Genomic DNA, 14,278 nt, shown 5'->3' with positions numbered 1-14,278 from the left:
GGTTAAATATATACGCAATTATCCCACACAATTGGTCTGCACAGGATTTCAGAACTGAGCTAATACCATCTGGACCCGTCGCCTTCCTTACTTTGATCCTTCTGAGTTCACACCTTACCTTGTCTTTACTGAGATACAAGTCAGGGCAAAGTTGCTGAGTATTGGGGGTAGTAGCTTGAGGTGAGAGACAGTATGCAGGGAATGTGGTAAAGGTGTGAAGTGGTGATAAGGCGGGGGAGGGGGGGCAGTAGCTAGAAGGCTCGGATGAAGGTGACTGAGGAACAAAGGGCAGGACATGGTGAGGGGCAGATGATGAATCAAACCTGTTAAAGAAGTGATTCAGTTCATTCGCCCACTTACTGTCCCTTACTGGCTGGGAACTGCGCTCTTTGTGGCCTGAGATTGTTTTCAGGCTCCTCCAGATTCCACGTACATTATTTAGCTGCAGCTGATCCTCCATCTTCCTTTTGTAGATGACTTTCCCTCCTCTGATCGCCCTCCTCAGCTCTCTCTGAACACTCTTCAGCTCATCCTTGTCTCCTGACCTAAAGGCTCTCTTTTTCTTTTTAAGGAGAGTCTTAATGTCTGGAGTGATCCATGGTTTGTTGTTAGAGAAACACCTAACACAGTCAACACAACACAGTCCTGGAGGTATGGAGGTAATGCGTATGAGTTTGGAAAATGAGCACTCCCCTTCAGTTTGTAATAGGCAGGGTCAAAAAAAGTCTAAGTGCTATGTACACATTTGGAAAGGTTGATTGCAAATCTAAATCCATCAATGTTCTGAGCATTTTACTTAGGCATGTCTCTTTTTCTGACATGAATGACTTGTACTGCATCAGTTCATCTGCCAGGCTCATGTTCAGATCTGAAGGATATGCTGCAACGAGTGAGTTAGCCTTTAAAGTGAGCTCACTGTTGGACATATTTTCAGATAGGTAAAGAGCACCAAATAGCTCAGTTACGTGTGTGTATGCACTCAAACGATGGTTAAGACAAGACACAAGTTTGTCGATAACAACGTTGAATGTTTCAATCCGAAAGTGGTCCCTACCATTAAGTGTAACACCTGGTTCTGCGCTTTCATCAAACATTCTTGGGCGCTTCTTTGTGCGCTGGAGGTCATGCCTATAGTCCTGGGAGACAGTAGTGGTGATGTTTAAAGCGGCCGCTTCAAATACCTCAAAATTGTCTCTTTGTGCTGCCACAAAGTCTCGTAAAGATGACAGTTGACATTTAGCTGTACATATGTTAATGTCTGGCTTCTGCAACTGCAGGCTGGTGGCTTGGAACCTCTGCAATATTGTATTCCAGAAGTGTGCCATGAAAGCCATCTCCAGTGTATCCAATTTGCAGAGGCTTCACTGCGAGTTTCTCGCTTCTCCTCCTTATCTTTGGAAATATTATTCAATGCCTCTCTCAGTTGTGCATAATACCTCCACAGAGCCTGAGTTGAGTCAGCCCGTGCACTCCTCCGAGTACCTGACAGTAATTTCAGTGTGAGTTTGACACCAGTGTTATGGAAGACCTTCGCCCACCTGTGCGTAGATGATGCACAAAAAGTGTACATTGTCTGTAGCAGGTCAAAGAAATGTCCAGCCTCTGAGCTGCTGTCTACAGCATTGACACCAACTAAATTCAATGAATGTGCTGCACAAGTGACATAACAAATCAGTGGGTTTTGTCGTTTAAGATGAGCTTGGACTCCATTGTACTTTCCCGACATGTTACTTGCATTATCATATGACTGCCCCCTAGACAAGTCTAGGCCCAGATTCTCCACCATAGCAATGACACACTCAGCCAAACTGTCCCCCCTATGGTTGTCAACAGGCCCAAATGCCGGAAAACGCTCGACTACATGACCGCCCTGATTAACAAATCTGAAAATAAAAGTGAGTTGGTCCACATGAGCAAGGTCTGGAGTGGAGTCAACTATAACAGAGAAATATTTTGAATCTTTTATTTCATTAACAATTGCTTGCTTTGTTCTTTCTCCCATTAGATGAATAAATTCTTCACAGACGGTTGATGACAAATAGGACACAGAGCCTTTTCCCTTGCCCCCAAACCTTTGGAGGTGTTCAGCTAGAAATGGATCAAACTTGGCCAACAGTTCTATGATGCCCAAAAAATTACCATTGTGAGCTGATCCCGGTAGCTCACCGTCTCCCCTGAAAGCGAGTCCCCTCTTCCCCAAAGACTGGATGACGGCAACATCCCGCCAGTATTGTCTCTCTGCATCAATTTATTTGATGATATCAGAATCAATTGTTGCTGTGCCTTTGGAGCGATTGTGTAATGCTAGCATGCAAGTGTAACCTTGTGCTGCAAGGTTACGTAACCCCGACTACGCCACCAGAGGCCCTGCCCCTCAGGACTTCAAATTAACCCCACGACTTCGCTTTGCATGAACACACAGAGACGCATATCCCAGAATTAAAACAATTTATTAACAATAATTTAAAAATGAACCCTCCCAGCCAGTAAACAATTACCAGCATATGACACCACTAAAACAGACAAATGGGGTTGAGAGCAAAACCCAGGTGCTGGTGGTCCAATACTATAATCACGCCTTAACCCCTTAGCCAGCCAGGGAAGGTGCTTACCTGGAGGAAGAAAAAAGGAGGAAGGGGAGACACCACACACAGACACCCCGAGGGCACACATATCCAAGTGGGAGTTAATATCAAAATCACAGCAAACCACATCCTGGAGTTAATACTTCTCACTCACCCCACATTCGCTCCATGCAGTGCAAGAACACAGCCTCCAACCCCCAAACTCCAGCACCACATTCACTGGCTCTCCGCTGTAAATGGGGAAGAGACTAAACTACCCTCCAGACCTCCTACTATACCAGCCAGCACCCAGTTAGCCCCGGTAACCACACCCCCCCCCTTATTCACAACAATGCCAGTACAACGCACATAATCTTACAAAACAAAACGAAATCAAAACAGGCAAAACAGCAGTGACCAGCTCCTGAGCATCAGCATAGACCCGGACACACTTGTCACCCCGAACCCAGCCTAGGAAGAAGATTAACAGTCCTTACATACCCGGAAGAGAACAGACATGCACTCAGCCACCCCGTCCAACCCCTATTACTCATTACCTTACGCCGCAGCCGGGACACGGAACCAACCGCTCACCACCATTTCCGTCGCTCGCAGAAGTATCGCGGCAGCAATCGAACCTCCCCCACTAGCGGCTTCCCACCGCTTTTATCCACGCCGATCCCAATTCATTGCGTGTACCGCTGTTTCGACCCAATTAAGATGCCATCATGAACCGCCCCCATTTACCTAATCAGTGTCTCATACATACAGCCGGATACGGGATCCGCGGATGACGTCATCCCTAGCGATCACCGGTTACACTATGAAAGCGCACAGAACCACCGTGTATATATACCGATAGCCATTACGCATTCGGAGTAGTGCATGATTTCATCATCCAGTGGGGTTGCGAAAATTCTTAACATCCACTGGGACATCAAACAAACACCATGACGTTATCAGAAACCCTATCTGAGTAGTTAAGGTGCGAACAAACATAACTAAACACCCAGACGAGCATCAGCAAAATAACAACATTGTAGCTCAGCTAGCGAAATTAGCGGGGAAGAATGGCAAGCTGAGAATCAACAGCTTCACAGCATTAACGCCATTCAGATCAGCCCATAAACTGGAAACAGTATCAGTGAGACTTGTGGGTCTCTGATGGAAAGCTGGCACCTCCACTAGACAAAGTGGTGCCTGGTCACCATTAAAGCAGGTATAATAATCGGAAAAGGCAAATATGTCGTGTCAGAGGCCTTACAGAAGCCCATACTCACACTATACCGTGAGTTTGCGCATGTCTCAGCAAGGAAAACCTTACAAATTATACACAGCTACTTCTGCTGGCCAGCAATGGCATCAGATGTAGAGGCAGGTGCAGAGCATGTCATGCATGTGCCACCATCAATCAGGGCAAAGCAGGTCGCACTAAATTGCACAGAGCAAATCCCCCGAAAGGCCCATGGGTGGATTTGCGAAGGGATTTCATTGGTCCGCTACCCAGTGCCATAGGAGGGGTATCGGTATTGCCTCATAATAAGTGATAAATTCTCAAAGTGGGTTGAAGCCATTCCTACGTGCAATAACACTGTAAACACAGTGATACAAGTGCTAGTGAAGCAAATCATCCCATTACAGGGGAGACCAAGGGAAACTGGATGCTATCTGAGCACCCATTTCACAGGACAGGTAATGTGAGATGTGTGCTGGATGCTGAACATCCAGTAAAAGTTCCACATCCCATACAGACCCCAGAGCTCTGGGATAGCAGACGGTAAACCACACAATCAAGGAAGGCATCCCAAGGCAGACAGCACAGTGCCATAACCGCTGGGCTGATGTGCTTCCCACAGTGCTGACTGTGCTGTGAGCAGCCCTTACAAAAGCAACAGGCATTAGTCCATATGAGCTTATGACTGGGCGAGTAATGAAAGTGTTTTGCTCATTTATTATTCAGCTTTTCACTAGGCTTAGTTTTTAGAAGCCCCCTGTTATTGAGGATGGTAGGTCACAGATATTAGTCTCCACCAAATTTAGTTGCTGGTCATTCTTTCTTTTGGTTTTCACTGATATATTCAAATTGATTCAATGTTTTTGATGCTGTATTTGAAAGTATGTATTCTCTAAAGAAGTCCTAGTGTGCTACTTGTAGTGAAAAATAAGCAGTGTGGTTTCATTTTGCAGTTGGCTGGCCGACATCCTACCCTTCAGGAGTCTCTAAGTGACTCACACTGCAGACTCCCAGACAGGCCACAGCCTCCCACTGAGCATCACAGGAAAACTAACCAGAGTCTAATTCTATGGCTGCTGTCAACATCAAACTTCTGTGTTTCTGTGCTTTTTAGAGACCCAGGCTTAACCTTCAGAAACCTACAGAGATGCAGGATGGTAGCCCACCGATTTTATTCTACAGGAATTTATTGTTAGTTGTTTTTCCGAATTCTGTGGATTGCCTGAGAAAACTGGTGCATATTAATTGTCTCTTTACCTCCAGTTCTGTAGTGGCCCTTATAGGTTAGTAGTGCCAAAGGAGTCTTTTCAATGGCTGTGATGCATCTGAATAAATATGAGCCAGTCTTGATCTGCTCTGTGTGAGCGGCCTTGGCTTCGAGGTGAAAGAAGATCCCTGTTTAGCACAGGAAGCACAAACCTGCTTTTCCTGTATCACAGGCATGGCTCCTTCCCTTGGGTGAACCTCAGCTGTTCCCCAGGAGGTCAAAGCTGTTCTTCAGCTGTATCTAAAGCCATATGTAATTTACTTCATAATCACTGAGAAAGGGGCAGGACATACAAGAATTTTCTTGTTCCTGCTCCCCTTTCACTTATGGATTGTATGTAATGAACAGTGTGTGTTTGTGGCTTAATGATGCTATTGGAAAAATTCACTAAGTGCAATAAATGAAAATTGAAAATGAGAGCCACCGGGAGTAAAAGCCATCTGCTTATTACATGTGCTTTGTCATACATTGTTGGACAATTAAATTTGTTACTATAAGTGAACATTTTGGGGCTTTTTTTGTTGTGCTTAAGTAAATTCAAAACATATGAGGCAAAATTATTAATGTTAAATTAATATGCTTTGCCTGGATATTAACTTAAATGTGTATAATATTTTACTGCAGAAATACGTGGAAATTAATTAAAGGCATTAACTGGCTCCTGAAAATAATAAGTGTAAGTGAACTGAACATTCATTCAGGGACATTGTATTTCATCCCACCTATAAAAATAAGTTTCAACAACTTAACATAGGTTTAATAATTTAAAGTTTTAAAATCATAAATCATTTGTCAACAAAATTCCTTAAATGTTTTGAGTAAAAACTAGAATTAAGCCAATTTATTTGAACCACTTAAAGGTAACACTGGGCAACACTGAATTTGTAACTTACTTAAAAGTGTCATATTCTACAGTATTCTGATGTGCTGAACATGAAAATGACCATGAAATATTTTTATTGACTCTCGTTTGGAAGATAATTCATATAGCGCATTTTCTACGTTTCACAAATTTATCTAGTAGGACTGTAACAGGGGGCGGCATGGTGGTGCAGTGGTTAGCACTGTTGCTTCACACCTCTGGGACCCGGGTTCAAGTCTCCGCCTGGGTCACACGTGTGTGGAGTTTGCATGTTCTCCCCGTGTCGTCGTGGGGTTTCCTCCGGGTACTCCGGTTTCCCCCCACAGTCCAAAAAAACATGCTGAGGCTAATTGGAGTCGCTAAAAATTGTCCATAGGTGTGTATGTGTGAGTGAATGGTGTGTGAGTGTGCCCTGTGATGGGCTGGCCCCCCATCCTGGGTTGTTCCCAGCCTCGTGCCCATTGCTTCCGGGATAGGCTCCGGACCCCCCGCGACCCAATAGGATAAGCGGTTTGGAAAATGGATGGATGGATGGATGGATGGACTGTAACAACATCTTAAATAAGCCTAGAATGATGTAATATTGCACCAAATGGCACAATAATTATAATCCAGGGTTTTTTATTGCATCATTTTCTGAATAATAATGAACCTGCTAGGCGGCTGCTGAAGTAAGCTAACGTCAGCAGTGTACTAGCATGAGCAACGTCAGCATGTAATATTATGCAAGACTTCGTGGGATACAGATGAAGCTATTGCTAGATTAAACTAATTATATATTATTTATTTCATAAATTTAGTCATAACAGTAATGCCTCGAAAGTGCGTTAATAACATTGACAACTTTTGTTATATTTGTGGAGAAGTGACTTTTGCTAACCAGAAGAAAAGTATCACTTCTCAAGTGAAGAAGGCATATCAGCTTTACTTCGGTTGCAAGCTTGGCGATCAAGACAAACCTTGGGCCCCACATATATGCTGTGTTACATGTACAGCACAGCTTTCACTGTGGCTGAATGGGAAAAGACCATCAATGCCGTTTGCAGTTCCCATGGTGTGGAGAGAGCCAAGTAACCACACAAATGACTGTTACTGCTGCTTAGTTCCTCCTCTTTCCGGCGGGATTACGAAGCAGAAAAAGTCGAGAATTGTGTACCCCAACATAACCTCTGCATTGGGACCAGTTCCACATGGTGAGGGACTTCCTATTACAGAACCTCCAGCAGAATAGTCTCTTGATTCCGCTGATGAGGACGTGGGTGAGCCGACTTGTTCTTCTCCTGGTCCGTCAGCATGCTGTGATCCAGATTTTCACCGTGGTCCATCGTTAACCCCGCACAGAATAACACAGGAAGAACTAAATGACTTGGTTCGTGATTTGGAGTTATCCAAGAACAAAGCAGAACTGCTAGGTTCAAGACTCCAGCAATGGAATCTTCTAGAAGAAGATGTCACAACTACTTCTTATCGAAAGCGCCATCAGCATTTGGAGCCTTTCTTCATAAAGGAAGGTAATGATCTGGTATTCTGTTCCGATGTTGAGGGCCTCATGAATGCCTTGGGAATCACTCATGACCCAAAAGCATGGAGACTATTTGTAGACTCTTCGAAACTAAGTCTTAAGGCTGTGCTCTTGCACAATGGGAACCGTCTTCCATCTATTCCAGTTGCACATGCTGTCCACATGAAAGAGACGTACGATACCTTAAAGCAGGTACTGAATTCCATTGAGTACTGCAAGGACAGATGGCACCTCTGTGGTGATTTGAAGGTAGTTGCCCTTTTAATGGGACTGCAGCAAGGATATACAAAATACATGTGTTTCTTATGTGAGTGGGATAGCAGAGCAAGAGCACTGTGCTACTTGCAGAAGGAATGGACTCCCAGACAAAATGTAGTAGTATGATAGAAGAATATCCAGCACCCAGCCCTGGTCGAGGCTCACAATATCCTGCTACCACCGCTTCACATTAAACTAGGTTTGATGAAGAACTTCGTGAAAGCCATGGACTGGACTTCGCCAGGATTCCGATACTTGCAAGAAAAATTCCCTCAACTCAGAGAAGCAAAGATTAAAGAAGGAGTTTTTGTGGGTCCTTAGATTCGAGAGCTCTTCAAAGATGACCGGTTCAACAACTTGCTGCAGGGTGTTGTAGGAATTATTAGCTCAGGTAAATTTTAATATCTCCACCAATATGTTTTGAAATTAATTAACTTTTAATTAATTATTATTTAATGCTGATTATTAACCAATTGTTATGCCGAATGGTCGGCTCCTCCAAACTCAATTGCGAATCCCCGATATCTGTTAATGTGAGACTTAAATGGGATTCATTAATAACCAGTATCGCTTAATAACCTGGGTTAGTAGGCTCGTCCAGCGAGCTGCGTCACCAGGTAATGTAAACGATCGGTAGCGAAGCTCCCCTCACGGCCAATGAGAGAGAGTCTCGCGATATTTCAGGCGAGTTTAGAGGTTTCAGAGCGTAGTAGCCAGATCGCACAGAGGCAGGGACTATTGTGAGCACTCAATGACGGAGGCTGAAGTTGTGTAAAAAGACATGCATTTATTCCTACAACTAACATAAAACAGACATTATACCTAACAAACAATAAACATGAAGTAACGGAAAAGACACAAACGATGTAATCATGAAAATGTAATGACCAGATTTAAAATGATTAACCTGAAAAGGGAAAACTGTTCTGCAAAGCAAGCAGTTTGTAGGAATATAAACCTAAAGGAATATAGCAGGTGAATAGGACAGTTTAGGTTGTTAGAAAGGAAAGGAAGTTGGTTTACTTGGATGCAGGAAAGAGGGAGGTCTTTGCAGTTGGTTGCAGTGGCTGATGAGCTGATGGGTGATGGCTCTCAGGGAGGCGCGGTGTTTGCAGCGGTTGTTGGAGTGGAGTCCCTCCGGTTCTTTCTTCTGGTGAAGCTTGGGCTGAGTTGCAGTTCTTTGGGTCTTCACCGACGGGCTTTAAGAACGCTGCTTGTTTCTCCGTTTTCTTCTCTTTTTCTTTTCTTCTTCTCCCGATTTTCTCCACTCTTTGTTCTGAGGTGCCAGGTTTTATAGCATAAGGTTCGTGATTAGGAGTGACCAGGAATTTGAGTCCTGGACCAATGGCTGACCATCCATTTGGCGGGCTTCGGAAGGGGGTCGGTATCAGTCCTTTTGGGATTTATGACCAGACTGACTTCTCTGGTAATGGTGATTTTCATTAGGCTGGTGTAACTTTTGATATATCCACTTTTGTGGTAACCATTGACCAGATTTGGAAACTGGAGTGATTTTCCTTCGGTTTGATACCAAACATGCCGTACCAGCCCAGCGGTTCACACCAAATACCATCTGTGATGATTAATTAATGACTTATATTATGCTATTATGTTATGTTCTATTACTCATACCAGTATATGGTACAGGTGGTTTAGGTTGTACCTCAACAGATATTACCCTTTATACAGACATTATATGACATATTCTCATGTCATAAGCACATCTTACCCTTAGATAGGCATGGTAGAATACAAAGATCAGATAAGGGTTGCCGAGGAATGTGGCAAAGAAAAGGGGGGGAGAAGGTTTGTCAAACAAAGAAAAAGAATCTCCAAAAGTTAAGACACATTCGAACATAACCTGTACATATCTGTATATTAAGACTAGTAGTCAAGAGTAAATACATATACAGATATACAAAAGCCAAACTTAAAAGAAACTTTCTTTGGGGTGTTCGTCCGTTCGGTGAGTGGTATGTAAGGCAGGATGTCTGGGGAGGGGGTTGTGTGCCAAGTCGAGGGGCCCCTGTCCTTGGGGTCCACTCTGCTGTCTGTAGGTCGTTAAAACTTTGAGCAATAAAAGTTGGAGTGCTGGCCTCCCTGGTTATCTATGTGTGTGGGGTCACAAACCCCCCTTTGGGGCCTAGGTCGATGTGTGCCTTCTCGTACCAGGGTAGGCCTTGTCTCAGGCCACCTGGAATTTAAGCTTTGTGATATGTGCATGGGTGATCCTACAGTGTCTACAAACTTTCTCGGGAATGTTATGGCAGAAAACTACAGGGAACTAATAGCAGACATGCTGCTGCAGTATCAGAAACTTGGCTGCAACGCGTCTTTAAAGATCCACTTCCTTCATTCCCATCTGGATTTCTTTCCTGACAACTGTGGTATAGTTAGTGATGAACATGGCGAACGTTTTCATCAAGATATCTCAACGATGGAACAAAGATACCAGGGAAAGTGGTCTAGCACCATGCTCGCTGACTACTGCTGGACACTACAAAGAGATGCTCCCGAACAGGTGTATAAGAGAAAGGCAAAGAAACCAAAGATGTAGTCTATAACTTGATTTTTACGGGTATTAGCCGTAATCCTATTACTATTGGCATTCAGTAATAGACGTAAACAATATATTGCAAATAACAAAAAAACTAGAGCCAATTTTGCATTTTAACTGTCATATTCGTGTTCAGCACATAGAAATTGATAAGAATTGGCTAATTTCATTTCAGTTACATGACTTTTGTCAAAATTTGTTGCCCAGTGTTATGGGAAAACCAACAGCAGGCCTGGTGTCCCCTCTTAGATAAGTTATTGGGCATTGAATATCTGTAACGCGAGTCACATGTAACGCGAGTCACAATGTTTCAACTGCACTTCATACTGATTTCTTTAATTGTTTCAATCATAATAGCTTTATAGTAGTTTCTAAGATAAACTACAGATGGAAGCACTTTCTTTTACCCACAATTCATATCACTTCCTGTTAGTTCTGAAGCCACACCTCATTAACAAAAACAAAAGAAATTATATCCGACTTCATCTTGAATTTCAGGTAAGTTTAAGGAATTTTTTTACATTATACTTTTAAGTTTTAAATACTGAAAAACTATATAGACTTACTTAATACTAAAGAAAAGAAAATTAAGGTAAACAAAGGCCTGTTATTGAGGTCTCTAAGTATGACTACACATCCATTATGTACATGAACATGAATACAGAGTGATGCATCTTGTTACTGCCTGCAGAATAAGGCTGTGTGTTTTTATCTTATCTTAAACTTATCTTAAACACAGATAAATTTGTTTAAAAAACATTGGAACAGATGATGAAAATTGAAACCTGGCCACTGCAGTTGATATGCACAAATCTAGCAAAGACGACACAATTATCATAATTGTGAACTTGGGTTGATTTAAAAAAAAAAAACAGAATGTAATTTTGTTTTTGAAATACATATTCAAAGTAAAGCTCAGCTTATTGTTTTTCCAGCTATCTTACTTCCATCATGCCTCTTTCTGCTGCTGAGAGACAACGTCGCCAACGTGAGAAGCTCCGTGCAGAAGGAAAATATGCTTGGTTTTCCTGATTTTAATTCGTAGTGGTCTCTTGCAAGATGTCTGAAGAAAAAGAGTAGACTTCAGCATTGCATAAATGTTTATACAAGTATTATATTTAGAAATCAGCAGTACATGTATGACTTGATCTATTTAGTAGGTAAATCATGTACACTAGATTCAGGAAACAAAGGGTTAATGCTTATTTTGATCAAATACAGAGTCACCTGGAAATTTGCTAGGTCAGAGATTAGTGTAAAATAAAAAATGCTTTTCATCTGGTGACTCAAGTGAACTTTTCCAGTTATAGGAAAAATGTAACGTGAGTCACGGTAACACGAGTCACACCAATTCTGCAAGTCCCCAAGAATATTTAGAGAGAAGTATTTTCTATTCCATCTTAATATAAGAGCCTAATGTGTTTCTAATGCATTACAAATATTCCTTTGTTCCAGTCATTTACCATTGAAGGAGACTTTTTTTAAATGTTGGCTTAGTTTTTTGCCCTTTCCTTTTCGTGTTACGCGAGTCACACTGTAATTAGAAGTAATTAAAAGACTAATTAAAGAGTTGTCTTACTTTTTGTTTATGTCATTTCACACCCATTGCCAATTGGCACATGCATGCAAGAAGTGGTGTATAAAAATGTATGTGTGGGAGGTGCACAAAACAATAACCTGAAAACAGACCAAAAAATGTAAGGCGAGTCACATGGAAATGCCCCCCTAAAGTAGTCAAACCACAGAAAACCGCCAACAGAGGCAAAGGGAGAAATTGCGGGGGACTGTATGGAAGATGTCTGAACAGGTGTTAAGCCCCGAGGAACCTGTAGGGGGACTTTGGGAGGTTCCTAGTAATTTGAGTGCCCTGCAAAAGACAGATGAGACTCAGAGAGGCTTTCAGTAAGGTTGTGGAGATTGAGGGGAAGAAGACAGGAGCCGCTGCCACTTTACTTTGTTCAGGACGGTCTGTTGTACCATCAACCAGAGGGAAGCAGGTCAGAACAATTGGTTGTCCCTAAGTGTCTCAGGGCCAAAGTGCTAGCCTTAGGCCATGACATTCCTTGGGCAGGTCATTTGGGCACTGTGAAGACACTTGAGCACTTAGCCGCTCGGTTTCACTGGCCGGGGTTATACACTGAGGTGCAGAACTATTGCAGGACTTGCCCCACATGTCAGCTGTCTATCAGTCATAGAGTTCGACCTTTACCCTCTGCAGCCGCTTCCTGTTATGGAGGTTCCATTTCACCGCATAGGTATGGACATAGTTGGACCCCTAGAGAGAACCCGTTTGGGTCACAGATTTATTCTGGTAGTGTGTGATTACGCCACCCATTACCCTGAGGCTTTCCCCTTACGCAGAGTCACAGCAGGAGCTATTGCCCGTACACTTTTGCAGTTATTCTCCCGGGTGGGGTTACCTCAGGAGGTGCTTACAGACCAGGGCACTGCTTTTCTATCCAAGACCCTTAAGCAAGTCTATAGGCTGTTGGGGATTAAGGGGGTAAAGACCACTTCTTATCACCCTCAGACGGATGGGTTAGTGGAGAGGTATAACAGGACTTTAAAAAATACACTGTAAAAAAAGACAATAATAAGTTTTATATCAGTCAATTTGACTGTAATTCACGTTTTTTTTCCTGTTATGTTAAATGACAGAAAAAAATCATTAAAACTACATTGCATAAACGTATATTTACGCACAGTTTGTAAAATAACAGAGAAATCCCTTCAGTGAAACTGGACAATTTCTTTTCTGTATTTTTACAGAAATTAGACTTATGGTTACATGCTTTATCTGTAAAATTTAAATGTTTTTTACTGTACCAACATGTGCTGTTGGTTTATTAAATCGCAACAGCACTTTTTTGTGAATTTTCTTTGATTAACTTTAATTTTGCATTCAATGTATATAAAATCTACATTGGTTAACCGTTCTAAAACCTGTTGCACATTTCATTCTTAAACATATATCCACCACAATTGTACTGTGTTGTTGTATATATATTAAATAGTTTGTGTAGAGTTAAGGTTACAAACATTACAAAAAATAATTAAAAATTAGATAATATGGGGAATGTACGAGTCACCAAATTGGTATTTAGTGTAATTCATCCATCCATCCATTTTCTAAACCGCTTTTCCTACTGGGTCGTGGGGGGTCCGGAGCCTATGGGCACGAGGCAGGGAACAACCCAGGATGGGGGGCCAGCCCATCGCAGGGCACACTCACACACCATTCACTCACACATGCACACCTACGGGCAATTTAGCAACTCCAATTAGCCTCAGCATGTTTTTGGACTGTGGGAGGAAACCGGAGTACCTGGAGGAAACCCCACGACGACATGGGGAGAACATGCAAACTCCACACACATGTGACCCAGGCAGAGACTCGAACCTGGGTCCCAGAGGTGTGAGGCAACAGTGTTAACCACTGCACCCCCATGCCACCCCTTTGTCCGTATATTTGATATTAAAAAGCGTTTCATTATCATGATATTACAGCGATCTACGTTAAAACTGCTGCATTTTTTGTGATACAGCAGTTACATTCTGTTTATTTACACGCTTTAACTGGTATGTTTATCGTGGAATTTCTTAAATCCCAAATACTTTTTAGTATTCTTCCAGTGATGATCTGTTTTTTTACCAGCTTAAATCTGAATATTAACAATTTTTGTGGTACAAAGAAGAATTAAAAAAAAAAAAAATACAGAGTTTTAATGTTATTTTACAGGAATTATTTGTATTCACAGTACTGGAAATGTTATTTAACATTTTTTTTATTGTTATTAAATTTACAGCGATTCAATGTTTTATTAATTTTTTTTTTCTGGCACCCCTGCTGCCAGAATTTCTCTGTTTTTTTTAAGATATTTTTTTTTACAGTGTATGCTTCGAAAGTTTGTTGCAGCCAATGGTAAGGACTGGGACCAGTGGCTGCCCTATCTCCTTTTTGCTAACCAGGAGGTACCCCAAGCCTCCACCGGATTTTCACCCTTTGAACTTTTG

This window comes from Brienomyrus brachyistius, unplaced genomic scaffold (assembly GCF_023856365.1).
Source record: "Brienomyrus brachyistius isolate T26 unplaced genomic scaffold, BBRACH_0.4 scaffold34, whole genome shotgun sequence".
Taxonomy (NCBI): domain Eukaryota; kingdom Metazoa; phylum Chordata; class Actinopteri; order Osteoglossiformes; family Mormyridae; genus Brienomyrus; species Brienomyrus brachyistius.
Note: the sequence above shows the minus strand (reverse complement) of the source record.